Source organism: Amblyomma mixtum, chromosome 2 (assembly GCF_055824585.1).
Source record: "Amblyomma mixtum isolate Tamu chromosome 2, ASM5582458v1, whole genome shotgun sequence".
NCBI classification, from domain to species: domain Eukaryota; kingdom Metazoa; phylum Arthropoda; class Arachnida; order Ixodida; family Ixodidae; genus Amblyomma; species Amblyomma mixtum.
In genome coordinates this window covers 104,124,327-104,139,221 of record NC_143013.1, presented here as the reverse complement: position 1 = coordinate 104,139,221, position 14,895 = coordinate 104,124,327, and positions in this window count along the sequence as shown.

Genomic DNA, 14,895 nt, shown 5'->3' with positions numbered 1-14,895 from the left:
TGATTTTGCAATCTGAATTGCGGCTACCATCTTGCGAAACTAGACGACACAGTGAAGAGAGTTTCCTTGGGGCCGAGAAAACCACGGGTACCTTAAACTTGTTAGCCACGCGCTTGAGGTTATGAGCCACTTTATGCTGATATGGGATGACCACAGGTTTCACTTTCGTTTTTGGAACTAGGGGAGGCCCCTACCCGGCGTGGCCGAAGATGCGTAGCATCTGACCTTAGCGCAGAACCCCGCTTCTGGCTCCGGGGTCCGGTTTTAAAGACCTAAAGGCCCGGCCCACATTTCGTAGCAACCAATCATGTTACACTCCTCGCATGATTGGTTTACCGAGAGCATGGCCAGCCCTCCAGCTTCCGTAGGGCAAAACGCCCTTTCCATTGCACGATAAAAGTGAAAAACAAAGACACACTTTCGCGCCAGCACGTGCGCGAAACGGTACCGCGGGGCGGGGGACACCCGTAGTTCCCGGCGCGTTCGTGAGCGGCCGCGTTCCAAGGAAGGAGATGCTTCGCTTTGAGCGCTACCAGCCGCGTTCCGATGGCCCCGCGTACATTAACGATCCCTTACAGCAACCGTTGTCTGGTTCCTATTCCTTTCTTGTTTGATCTTCTTGAGAAGAGCTTCAGCAGCTGAACTCACTACTATCTGGGGAAAGCCTGCCTGTTTTAACTTCGCGATCTGATCGTGAAAGATTTCCTGCGCCATGTGACAACAGGACTTTCTTAGAGATGACTCAAGGCACATCAAAGCGATAGCACGTTTAACAGTTTTCGATTGCTTGGAATCGAAAGGCAACAATTTCTTCTGTGCACGCGGTTGGTACTTCCAGCAAAAGCCTTCGTCCTTAAGGGTTATTTTTAAGTCTAAAAATTGCAAACAGCTGTCGAAACATAGTTGCGTGCACCTATCTTCTCTTCTCCCCAGTCGCCAACTAAGAGCGGACTTAGTGCGTGCGCGGAACAGGTTTGCAATCCGCCCTCTTCTTGTTAATATTATATGATATCAGAAGCTAATGCTGATAATCATTTTCCTGCCGTCCTGCCATTACGTCCACCAAATGTTAAGATGCCGGCTGAAGGCAACATTGTAAAATTTAACTGTATTTAGAACTTCAAAATTTCGCATATTTACTTGTGTGCTATTTGAAAATTTAGAATACCGAATCTAGTATCCTCCTATTCGGTTCACCCAACGAATCAAATAATGACCATACAAAATTATTTGAATAAGAATCGAATAGGTGCATAAGTTTTCGAATATTGCCACAAAGTTCTAATAACGGACAAAGCAGTTTTCTTCGACGGCTATTTCACAAGCAAGCTCCACTCCGAGGCCGCACAGCATGGTGCCTCGATCGGACTACATGAAATTCCCTCGCGCGACGCAATCTATTTCACGTGGAGGCATTCGTTATGCTCATATATGACCTCCTAGATTAAGGTACGCTGCAGAACCCTGGCTGGTTTAGCAAAGCATGCTTTAATTCCCGATCTCGAATGTATTGGCTAGCTCTGGGCCTACTCATCTACTCAGAGGTGGCATTAGTTTCCTTTCTTAGCTCCACTATCACAAACTTTATTAACGCCGTACTTTTCCCCGCCGCGCTTTGTATGGGTTTTTATATTTTCCACTCTCCACAGCTTACTGGAACTCAATAATCGAACCTCCATAAGAGCAAACTACCTAACTCACGCTTTTAGGCATGTGTCATGTTTCTATATTTTTTTCTGTGCTATTGAACTGCTATATTACTATATTGCTATAATATGTCCTTTATATTACCAATAAACAAAACCAAACTTTATATTACTGTTTCTATTTTGTTGCCCAGATCTTGCTTCTTATTTATGTGCCCTTTCTGCCGGCATCTAACCACGATCTGAAGTATGTACATAAATAAATAGAGAAATAACGACAACAGGTTAACTTTGTTACGTTCTGTTGCGTATACTCTATTGGAGACCAAAGCTGCGCCTCTTGGCAGTTATAGATTGTGGGCCTCACGGCTACTTAGGGCTCAGCCCATCCGTTTCTTTCCGAGTGCAATCGAATGCACTCATGTGCGACAGAACGGCGCATGACCGGCCGCTTCATCGCCAAGTGGCATCGCGTGCATCACAGCGGTTAGGCTTAATAAGCACGGAACAAGCAGCCGACAGGAAGTGCTCGGTGTGAGCCGTCTTGCGACATGGTCACGCTGCCAGTGGAAATCGCGGTGCCGGCGGCCCGTCGCAGCCACCGAGACATTCTCTAACCGCGGTTGGCTGAGCACCGTCCTTCCTGGCCCTGAAGCAAATGTCCACCGGACGCCAGCATCGAGCCGGAGTCTGATGAAAGCAATGGCAGCCCTGCCATTTCCGCACTGTATTATGCTGCGGTAGCGCTAAGGGCGTCATTCAGACGAAAACCAGGCGTTGTTGTCGGCGGCGATGCCACCATGGCACGTGACCACCTGAGGTCACCACAACCTGCCCGCCGAACTGTGAACAAACTGCTTATCTTGACAGGTGGCAGTTAAATTAATGTCTGGTTGCGAGAGAACAAGCTACTCGGGAAGACCAACCTGCGTCTCGCAAGCTCCACAGGTTAGCGCGTTGAAAACAGCCGCCTGCCGTTGCAGTGGTGCATCGCTTAACCGCTGCACCACTGCGCTGCTAGTGGTATGGCGGCTCCCAGAGATATATGAGTTCATAGAAGGTATAATCCAGCATACATGGGCATTTACTTTTTAACGCTGCCGCGTGATACCCTTTCGGTGGAGCTGAAAGGGACGCTAAAGGGGAGTCGTAAGTAAGGCTAGACGTAGTGTAGCATCACCTGATAACAAATGGTTCCTTTTTTACTGCGAACAAGCTTTTATAAGCCAGGAAAACGCTTTAAAAGGAGGTAGACGTGGAGCCAGCCCTTCAAGATTAGTGCAGCAGCGATGAGTGGCGTATTCATGAGCGAACTCTATTTCGCCGTCTCAATAGTCAATTAACGTCGAAATAAGAGGAAAGCTAGCGTTGCGGGCATAAATCAGACAATGCTAATTTAACCGGTCAAAAGAGACGTCGGAGAGAAACTTTAGTCGCAAACACGAACCCTGAATCTTTAGCCTTGCATTTTGTGCACTGAGGCTGCATGGAGCCATTGCATGCGGCAAATTCAGAACCGCCTTGCCTCAACGCTATGTACAGTCTTTGTCAAAAGTAACCAGGCTGCATGGTTTGCTTCTAGCTCGTACAGTGGAGCCCTTACAGCATCCCTTAAGCTGAAATGGTCGTTAGAGGTAAGGACTGGCAGTCCTCTTACCTTCCAACACTTTTTGATCTCTAGGAAAGCCACAAGGGCTCCACTATACAAGCTAGAAGCAAACCCTGCAGCCTGGTTACTTTTGACAAAGACTGTACGCTGTGTGTGCTTGCTACGCAGCAGTTGTAGCAGTTTAGTTCTCACTTCGGCCGTTAAATCGGGTGAAGCAAGTGGTATTCTATGTTTTCTGCTCAGTACTGAGGTGAGTATGCTTTTAGACGGCCTGGAAATTATCTTATAAGTACCACATGAATGCACCATGTTCTCCCATTTGGCTCATTAAAGCACCAAGTTTGCCAGTGTTGCTCATTCTACGCGCCGTACGTCAGGCGCCGGTAAACAAGGCAGGGTTTTCCGAGTGAAAAACGTTAAGCCAGCTCATGCGCGTTCGTCATGTTTCTGCGTGCGTTATCAGCGCACAGCTATAGCCGGCAGGCGGCCGACTACAGTTGGGCGGAACGTACCCTGATTTCCACCCGCTTGGAACCAACAGGAAGCAATTGATGAAAGCAGAAATCACAACGAACACAGCAGAATCTATCACAAGGGTTGTCTGCGATCATGCTAGTGCGTAGTCAGTCAACAAAAACGTGACAATCGCAGCGCAGGGCGTAGTTTTGATCACATACGCATGTGCGGTTTTTCACTCAGATGTAGTATTAAAAGAAAGGCATAGAGTTGCACTGCTTATCGCACGCTTTTGAAGATCCCTCGAAGTCTTCGTGTGCCCTTCACGACAGCACACAACGCACCAAAGGCCACAGGGTCGCGCTCTCGTTGCTGGATTATGTATACATGCGTAAGCTTGATCAGCAGTTTGTTCTGCTTTCGATTGTTTGTTTTCGATTCAATTGTTTTATCATTCGATTCGCATTTGATTGGTTGTTAGGCTACATTATTCGTACTCGATACGGCGCTAAAGAAATACTAACCGCTCATCTCTAAGTATTTCGCCCTTTCTGGAGGCGCAAAATAAGCACAAAAAAGGGGAAATATGTCATAATACGCGCTTCCGAACTCCACACATTACTCATCCTTCCGATGGATGCACACGAAGTTGGGTTCATGCGCGTCAAGACAACATTTGACAGACACTGTAGAGAAACTGAACTCGGCGCTGCTTTTTCTTCGTTATTCACTACAGACTATAGGTCCACTACAGCCTATTTATTGCATGTGTGTGTTAAAATGACCTGAAGTGTACTAAACCAATGAAGTATGCTCTTTGACAGTAGCAATTCTCATAGCATAAAGATGTGTTTTGGGCACCTGAAGGAACACATTGTAAAACGACCTTACAACAAACGGCTGCTTGTCGAGCATTCACATGAAAGTCCTACCCTAGCGGCGTCTATGGAGACTTTAGATGCCGACTAGCAAGCGATAAAACGAAACCTAGAAGTTACGATCCGAATTCTGGTAGAGCCGACGGCGTGTGCTCGCTGGTATATGAAACAGCCGAGGCCGGCGGTGATCTGCAGTTCATTAAGCAAATGAACTGGCACAATAAAAAAAACTGCGTGTCAAGCGTTACAACTCTGCACAAAACACTTCGGAGTAGTGCCGCCCGCTGCTGAAGCTTGCACTCAAAAACCCAGGAAAGCGTTCGTTAGCTCCTGCTCTTCTGCTCTTCAATAACTGAAATCTACCATTGAACTTCTCATCCTGCATTTTCGTCAGCCATGCGCATCAGATTATATTGAGGCATACAGCTCAGAGCGACGCTGATTAAACTCAATTACAAGTGATGATGTTGAGCATTTTCTCATAGCTACTGAACAAACTCTGGGGCGAGATATTATCGTCGGGACTGTTTTATTTCCGAGACGTTGCGGGCAGCACGAACAAAAAAAAACTTGCACTCTTTGTAATTTTTCTTCCGTGATGAAACTGCAACAATATCACGCGCAAGAAAAAAAAAGGGGGGGGGGGGGGAACAAGCGCTTAGTAATCTCTTTTTTTCCCCCAACAGCGTGGCTCTGTTTCCTCTGGATCTGTGGTGGAGTGCTCTAAGTACTTTTCCTGCAATAATCAATGAAAAGCCGGTGAGAACGGGCCGTCTATTTACGCACCCGATCCCGGCCCAGGCCCGAAACATCATGTCCCAGCCTGTGCAGTGCTCTACTGCAAAACACCAGAATGTCGTGTTTTGCCCCATGTGAAGCCTGCTGCTAACATGACTGTATCTTAAGAAGCATCGGCGGAAACAATCGTACACATCGTGAAAGATACAGCGGATAAGAATTTGTGCAAATAAACAACTACATTACTCTAACACTACAGGTGGAATGACCATCAAGGTATTGAAAAATTGGCGTGTAGAGTTTCGTGCCTTTGCGAGCGCTGCCAAAGTTCATTTTGGAGCCATTTTCTCTGCTTAGAAAAGGGGAATGTTTTCAACATTAAGCTTCATTGTAGAGGACATTCGGCATGTCATAACATCATACCAGGTAACCGTAAAGCAAATGCGATTACATATGTATGTTAAGGATTCCTAAGTAACGAAATGTGGCTTATGGCCTATGTCACGGTTCCCCAAATGTTTGGAAAATACAATCCCATCCACTGCCCCATCTCAGTAACAACATCTTGCTAAAGCGCCGGATCGGAGTTGATCTGTACATAAATCTATATGCATACGTGTGTAGCGTTATGGGAGCAAACGAAAATGAAAACAAAGATAATATCAATAATGACGCATGACGGCCACATGATGGCCTTGACAAACTGAATTTCTGGGCGCTGCTAACTTGAGAGGTATCTTCAAAGAAGCTAATAAAAAGCGTAAATCAATTTTTTTACCTGGTGGCACCTTGTGCATCTATGCAGGATTTAAACGAGAGCCCAGAGCCTTTGGGAGGCCGCCGCTGTATGTAAATTCCCGCCAAATGTTGGAATGCTCTTTTACTGCGGCCGCCGTACAGCTTCCAAACCCGGCGGCAGTGGGAAAAAAGGAATGCGCTACCCGCAGAGCTTGTCCATGTACTCTATGAGAACTGGTGTAGCGCAAGGATGAAGTAGCGAGCAACTGCAGTGCTGTGAATGGTCTTTTGTGTATTTTAAATGAGTTAATAGTGTTGTAAATTACCGCTGTTCACACGAAAAAACACATGGAAAGGTATGATGTAAACGAGCCCCTGTACAGCTACATTCATTTTTGAAGGGCTGATCCATCACCCTCTTTCCTTTATCAACGTGGCAGATTATTTAGCCACCTTCTTTAAGCCATACTCTGATCCCTGATGTCCGTAACACGCAGGCTCAGACCGGCAACATGGATTTAAGCGCGTGTTTTGCGGACAGCATGTATTGGGGCCGGGTGAAGCAATCTTTTATTGTAGCATTGATTTCATGAACGTGTTTTGCTGTTGGATTAATTGAAGCGTAGTTTCTATTACATTCAAGGTGAATTTTTTTTTATCTCTGGCATCGTAAAATCATGTTTCCATAAATGCGTGAACAAGGGTTGAGCGGGGAGTGTTCCAACAAGACGACTTGTCTTCGTTCGGGCAAAGCGGTCATAATTGGCGGGTGTTAAGTGAGCCCTTCGCTCCGAGAAGGAATCCACGGTGAGAGGGTGAAGGTTGTGATGTGTTTACTAAAGGGCGGTGGGTTAGAAAACGTGAACTTGACAATCTGCTGTTCAGGTAGGTTGGGTGCTAAAGACAGTTAGACCCGTTGACGTGCAGAACTTTGTTAAAGAAGTACGCTTGCTCAGTATAACGAAATTCGGGGGCTGGGGAGGTTAGACAGATAGTGAACGTGGGCTAGAAAGGCTGTTTGTCCAGGCATGGGGAGCTCACCCGCTGCGAGGGACCGCGTATTTTGGATTTTGTCAGTGCGCATCCTGAAATTTCACTCGCTTCAGCAGGAACGAGAGCAGCAGTTTCGAAATCATAAAAACTGATATCGATAAAGCTTATGATGAGCTACAAGTCGCTAAATAAATGAGGAAGCTATCTGTAATACTTAGAATTTTGCTGATCAATATTAGTCATTATGAGAACAAATAATAACTATGCAAAAAGGACGGAACAAGAAGGAAGGAAGGGAAAACTTTATTTACACTAATGGTATTTCCTGCGGTTTGGGGGCATCTTCAGAGACGTCTTGGTTCTACCCCCAGGAGCCTTCTCTGTCGAAGTCGTCCGCCTCTAATCAGTGGTCGGTTGCCCTCAGTCCAGGGCTCCGCTGGCCACTGCCGCCCGTTGAGCTCGCTGTACCAGACCTTGTTGGTCTTCGCAGCGGTCGCTGGACAGCAGTCTCCCACTGCTCCGCACTCGGGTTTTGTATTTTGGGGACCACGTCTATGTTTTGGCAGGCGCATGTGATGTGGTATAGTGTAGGTTTTTCGTCGCACCAGGGACATTTTTTCGTGTATATCGTAGGGTGCATTTTGTTTAGTATATGTAGGTTTCGGAAAGAGCCTGTTTGTAATTGTCTCCAAGTGACAGCTTCCTCTCTGCTGAGAGATTTGTGCGGTGGGGGATATCGCATTCTTCTGCCTCTATAGTTTTGTAGTATGGCCGAGTATTCCCTGGGTGCTGGCGCGAGTTCCGCGGAACAAGAGAAAGAGAACCACACGGGACAAACGCAGAATGCGTTTGTCCCGTGTGGTTCGCTTTTTCTTGTACCGTCCTTTTTGCGCAGTTATTATTTGTTCTCATAATGTCGTAGCAATTAGCCCCTCACCGCACTCTACTAGATTACAATATTAGTCAACCAGCCTGCTAGTTAACATGTCTTAAGTGTGTTTTGGTGCCGAAACTTAGTGACAGTACGCTGCTGATGAAATCGCCCTTCTAATTCAAAAAACATATTTTTGAAAATTATTAACAGTCCTGGGTGAAACGAACTGTGAATCAGAACACAAATGCAATCCTAAAATTTAAGCTAGCTAAGGAAAGTTTTAAGTGGTGGGAAAACATAAATAAGGCGCTGAACTACATATAACCAAGGCACCAATGCGGCGTTGTTGGTTGTACGTTTTTTATGGAAATAACGCGCTTCACTAGAAACTTACGCGCCACAAAAATTTGTCCTGTGAATCCCGTTTTATGTCTACGAGGTTCCTAGTGTAGCGCGTTAATTCCATTAAAAACTACGTACAGTTCACTGCCGCTTTTCCGCTCGTGTGCCTACAGATATGTAGGGACCCAAGTGGCTGCACACGCCTAGTGTGTTTCGCTACGCTGGGAATTAGGATCAGCAGATATCCGCTCCACATCTGGAAACAGAGCAGCGCAACAAAGCATAGCCTGCAATCATGTTCAGCTGCCGGCGCTGTTGTTTGCAGCTCTCCTACGCAGGAACCGGAAGTTGGGAGAGAGGGGGGAGGCAGCTAGCGTACAGACTCTTTTGTTCTTTTGTGCAGCACAGTTCTGCTCGCACCTCATAGAGAGCCGGCGTTATTTTTGGTAATCCAGGGACAGTTCGCTCAAAACATCGTCTGTTTTTAACTGCAATTCGCCTGAGGCAGCAGGTCGTTTAGATGGACGGCTTTTTCTTAAACAAAAGGAACCATAAAAGAAAACATTTAAGTGCATCCTGCTTTTATGTTGACGTTTAATGAGCTTTATCCCCCCCCCCCCCCTCCGCACTCTTATCCGGCCTTCCCCCTTTGTTGCAGTTTTAGTTTGCCTTCCCATGCGCAAGCGCATGGGAAGGTAAGCTCTTTGTTTTTTCTGATCCAGCCTTCCACTGGTGTTTTTTTTTTCCCCCGAAGGGCGATAACCTTCCACTTTCAAGGCAAATAAATGTCTGATTTGAAGCTGCAGCCGGGAGCCTTTTTTTTTTTAGCTTGATCGCCGAGGGCTGCGGGGCAATGCAGCTGTTTGTAGAGTGTTTGCGTAAAAGCCGCTCACTGTATTGGTATCCTTCGCCTAGTTCTGAGCACTGTCCCGAAGTGTATGCATGAAACAATTTGTGGCTGGTAAGTGCCAACTTTCGCTTTGGCTTCTCCTATATTGAGACTTTTGCGGCAAGGTTCTAGAGCAGTGCTGAAGCATACTCTTGTCGTGCTGCTAAGAAAAAAAGTGGGTTAATTTCTACGATAAATTGTGGTTTGGGAAAGTGTTCTGCTTTTGATTCATTCCTGACTATACAAGGTGTGTCCGGAAAGTAATGCAATTATTTTTTTTTTCTGCCACTGCTATCGGTCTTACCGCACTCGAAATGTATGGGTTAGGAGGGGGCGACATTCAGCTTTTCATGACCGCCTAGCGCAGCCTGCTCCATCCTGTGGGAGCGTCAGGATCGCTGCTTCTGTGTGCCTACTTATAGTGCTTGTGTCACGACATGCGACGGCATCCGCACGCGAACAGAGGTACGCGGTGAAATTCTGTGCTAAACTCGGCAACAGTCTTGCCGACACCTACCATATGGTTTGAAAAACCTACTGGAGTTCTGTTTTGTCATATTCCCAAGTTTCAAAGTGGCTGAAGGCGTTTAGGCTGGCCGGGAAGACGTCGATGATGAATCCCGCTCTGGACGCCCATCAACGAGACAAATGGGACAAAAATGTGCCTCGTGTTCGTGGTCTTTTGAACATCGACCGTCGAATGAGTGCGGATGGTAGCAGAGGCTCTCAGTATTGCAAAAACCACCGTTCACGACATCGTAAAGGCGTGTATGTGCTCGAGAAGTGTCCTTCAAGCGCGAAAGGAGATGGCCAATAACGTGCAGTTGCACCACGACAACGCTTCCAACCGCACTTCTCTGCGCGTACGGGAGTTCCTGGCCAAGCACAACTTGGCGAAGCTGCCCCAGCCCCCTATAGTCCTGACCTGGCTACGGCAGATTTCGTTCCCTTGAATCAAGAGCGCCCTGAATGCAGTCCGTTTTGGCAACATCAAAGCGATCCAAGCCGCCGTGACAAAGGCTCTAAAAGAGGTTATTGTCGACGTCTTCCTGAATTGATACAGTGCATGGCAGAGACACTGGCAGAAATCTGTATATGCCAAAGGGGACTACTTCGAAGAATTTTAAACCTTGAACAACGATATGAAATAAATTTTTTTCTGCGGCTAAAATTGGATTACTTTCTGGACACACCTTGTATATCGATGGATATCATAATTTCATTAATGTACTGCACACTGGGAGAGGAAAGAGAAGGCAGATTGAAAGTACGCAACCTTCAGGTGAAATCATGCTTGGGAACAATTAGTGCATAGCAGCTCAAAATCTATGCATGACTGGCTATGCACTAATACATGGGCGTGTAGATAAGTGCTTTTCCTCTTAGAAAAGTTTTGTGGCATTCCGCAAGGTTCTATTTTAGTTCCGTTACTGTAATTAGTGTAAGCTACTCACAACACCGCGGTGGTAGAGTTTCGTGTGGAACTGAAGCTTTTTTGCTTATGATAGATTAATTTATTATCGAATAACACAAGCTGACGAAAAAATCAAGATAAGTAGTGTCTTGTATTCCTTGCACCTTTGGTGCAAAAAATGGGGCATGGAAATGGATCATACTAAGTCGACTTCTATGCATGTTACTAAAAAAAGAGTTTGCTGCCTGTTTCCTAAGCCATTGGAAGCGAAAACTTAAGAAATGTGGACACTTCTAGCTGTTAAGGATTAAAAATAACAAACAATTTACTCTGGCACAAACGTATAGATAATTTGTTCTAGACAACTTAAAAATTCAACTTTCTCAGGAAAAGTTCGGAAGATGCTACGAAAGACACAATGTTGTGAGAGATCCGAAATGCGATATATGCAAGATACCAGACATTCACACGTCCACCCTTAGAGTAATTTTGTGTTATGTGCAGTCCCCAAAAATAGGTTTGAAAGTAAAATAAGAGAGAAATCAAAGATTAGCTGTTCATTTCATTTATTCAAGGTATAGAAAGATGTACTGAGTAACGACAATGCGATATTCATGTGTGCTCTAATTACTGAAAAGCAGGTGGAAAAAAACAAACTAGCCCTTTAGTTTTCAGATGCTTCAAGGGCAATGAAAATAGAAATTGACATATACGTTAAGCAACTTGAAACACTGAGCGCGAAAATTAACAAGAGCAGAGCATTAAGGCTTTGTGGCGCTCGTGTTGATGTTTTTCGGTATTCCTTCTTTCCTAATGTCATTGAAATCTAGAACGCATCCCTGCCGGTGATGTTCACACCGATGTTGAGAAATTGGAACTCTCGATAGATAATTTGTGGTGCTGGCTTCTATCTTGGCGCAAATATTTTCTGGCACAGGCATCTTACCTGACTGTAACGAAGTATCAGATTTCCTTATTTTTTCTTTTGTAGGCACCCTGCAACTACCATGAAGCAAGGTTTAACTGTGTCGGTAAGTGAAATGAGTGGAGTTAGAACGCAAAAAACTCACAGTTAAAAAAAACATACAGAGGAAAGGATACCTAATTTTTTGCCAAACTAACGCATGAATTTGTGGCTTTTGGCACAGGAGCAGAAAGTTTCAGAGAAAGGCATGGCACACCAGGACACATTCCATGTAAAGAAGTCCCAAGTGACGATTCCGGAATGCTACATCCAGCCTGATATGCTGGATCGCACCAAGGAGCGTGGTTTCCGGGCGAACCTGGCTGCCCTCAGCCACATATAGTTCCGGCGGTCTGGCAGCGAACGTAGTCAGTACTTGGACGTAGGCTGTGGTGTGGGGAGCTTCACAAAACAGGCTCTCATGGAACACGTCCAGCCCTGCCATAGGCTTGTGGCCATAGATCGGTTGGCGGCCATGACTGACTACGCCCGAAAACACCACAGTGACCCTCGCATTGCCTACGAGCTTCTCGACATCGAGACAGGCGACCCCCAGGCGCTCCTCGGCAAGTACGGGCCGTTCGACCGTGTCTACTCATTCATGGCCTTCCACTGCGTCCGGGACCTGGAGCGCGCTTAGCACAACGTCTACCGGATGCTCACAGAGGGCGGTGAAAGCGCGGTTGTGTGCTATACCGACACGCTCATCTCGAAGCTGTGGTACCGACTCAGTTGCATGGACGAGTCGAAGGCGTACGTTCCTGTGAGTGACGCCTTTCGGACGTCTTGTTAAAAGGCGAAAAGCGGCACTTCGGCTAGAAGCCTGAAAGCCGCCGAGCAAAAATTTACTCAGTGATACTGCCTCTACCTTGGTTGTCTTTGTAAGCGAACTAAGGAAAGCTTTCGACCACTTGGGGTTAAAGAACCCCAGGCGGTCGGAATTTTCGGAGCCCTTCACTACGGCGTCTCTCATAGCCTGAGTCGCTTTGGGATGTTAAACCCCATAAACCTAAACCTAAACCCTTAAAGTACTTTGTATAGAATCGTGTGCATTCAAAGTCAAAGAATTCTTTATTATCGAACGTACTTGAGAGTACGTAAAAAAATATTTGAACTGACACCGTGTGGCTAGTGAAAGGCTCCAGCGCAAAATGAAATAAAATGCACCACGCACCCATAATGAGAAAAAAAATAAGAAAGGAAAAAGAAACAAACATGAATAAAAAAGGCTCGGAACATTAAGCAGCAGGGACTTGAAGCAACAATTTATAGCACAACGATTAAAAACAGAACAAAATGAACTACCGAATGATAACGAACAGGAAAGGAAAGTTCACAAAGGTCAACAAACGATAAAATGTGAGGGGTAAGAGCCCTTCCTGGTTGCTAGCAGAGAAAAGTTTAGAGTAGAGCTTGAAGTTATTTGCAAGCTTCACATTAATAGGCACTGTGATTCAGATTTTTGCGACGTAAAATTCAACAAAGCGCTTCCCGCATGTATTGCGATAGAGAGGCAAATTGAAATGTTGTTTGAATGCATGTCTTATGTTAGGATATCGAAACAAGAAAAAACTTAGTGCTATAGCAGTATTGGTAGTAATATTATTATTTGCCAATGCAAATACTGTGTAATTAAACATTGATTGAAAGGAAAGTACGCGATGCTCCTCATATAGACTAGTGTAGGCATTATTTGAAGAAGAATAGCCTATTACCCGCAATGTCTTTTCTGCAGTCCTTCTATAGGAAGGAAATGGGTTTTTTATCCTTGGGCCCACGATTCGCAGCATTAGCTAATGTGACAGTGAAATAACGAAAAATGCTAGGAATGGAGTGCATTGTAGGGAAAATACTTGTTTGCCTTAATAAGCACATACCAGCTGAAAGCTATCTTTTTACATACCTTTTCGATGTGCTCTTATCAATGTAGGTATTGGTCAAAGATGACGCCAAGGCATTTGTAAAAAGACACCTCCTGAATCCTATGGTTGTTTTAATGATATATAGAGCGCATCATTGTCAGTATTTCTTCTGCTAGAGTGAAATAGTATATATTTAATTTTACCGAATTTATTCTTAGTTTATTTTCAGAAAACAAAGTGGAAATATTATGCAGTTTAGTTGTTATCATGTCTTATAGGACTGAGAGCAATTCTGCTCAGAACAAAAGAGGAGTGTCCTCCGCATATATTAAGACCTCTGAAAATAGAACGATTGCGGGAGATCAGAAAACCAGACCCAATACATATCTTTGCGGAACCCCGAAAGTTGTGGGTAGGAATGGGAAATGCGTGTTTTTCAGTACCACTTTCTGTTTTCTGTGGAACACGTAACTGGCGATTAACTGGAGAGAACTACTGATATAGCCGCATGCTTCTCATTTTTTCAACATGTCAGAGGTACAGGCGCATTCAAACGGGTTCTTACGCCGAAGAATGTCACTATTTCAAAGTGATTTATGCGAAGAGCAGAGTTAATTCGCGGCGAAAGTGTTATTTCGGCAGTAGGTCATTTAGCTAAAAGATAGCTATGCTGCTCAGTACAATTTACATTATTATCAAGAACAAACTTATCAAATTGTAGCACTACTGATTTTTCGAAAATTGAATGTATTACACTAAGCGCACATATTTGTCTCTGCCTATGGGGTCATTGGGATCACCAGTATTGCAGGCAGGCACAACTTACGTGATCTTCAAATCTGTGGGAGACTAGCAACTAATTATTGTGTGGTTAAATATGTTGCACAAGGGGACTCAAAGAGTGTCAACACTGTCTTTTAATACCTTCGCTGGTATTCCGTCCTAACCGAAAGCTTGGACTTCTTGCAGAGCTTTCATTACCGACCTCAGTTGTTCCGTTATCTTCCAGAAAGCAAAGGTATTATTTGTTACTGTAGGTGGTCCTAACCAAGGTTTTATTGAAAGGACTACATTCACCAAGTTTATGGAATCAACGAAATGATTATTGAAAATATTAGCGACTTCCTCAGTGATAACCTCGAGAACAAGTAGATTTCTTTTTCTTTAATCAAACACCTCTTACGATTCCCCATATCTTTTTGGAATTATCTTGCTGATATTTAATTACAGTGACTTAGTATTGCTGCTTTGAGTTGACAGTAATTTTGATAGCACAGAAACTCCTCGCGGGATTAATTATTAGCCTGATTGTTTTGCCCATTTTGGCAGAAAGAATTCTTCATTTCAAGACTTCAAATATAGCTTTGGTGATCTAAGGGCACATACCACGGTCGTAATTACGTCTAGTATATGTGCGAGTGAATTTATCTATGACGTCAGTGATATTAACCGCCAGATTCTGCTTTCAATATTTATGTCGCTATCGGACACG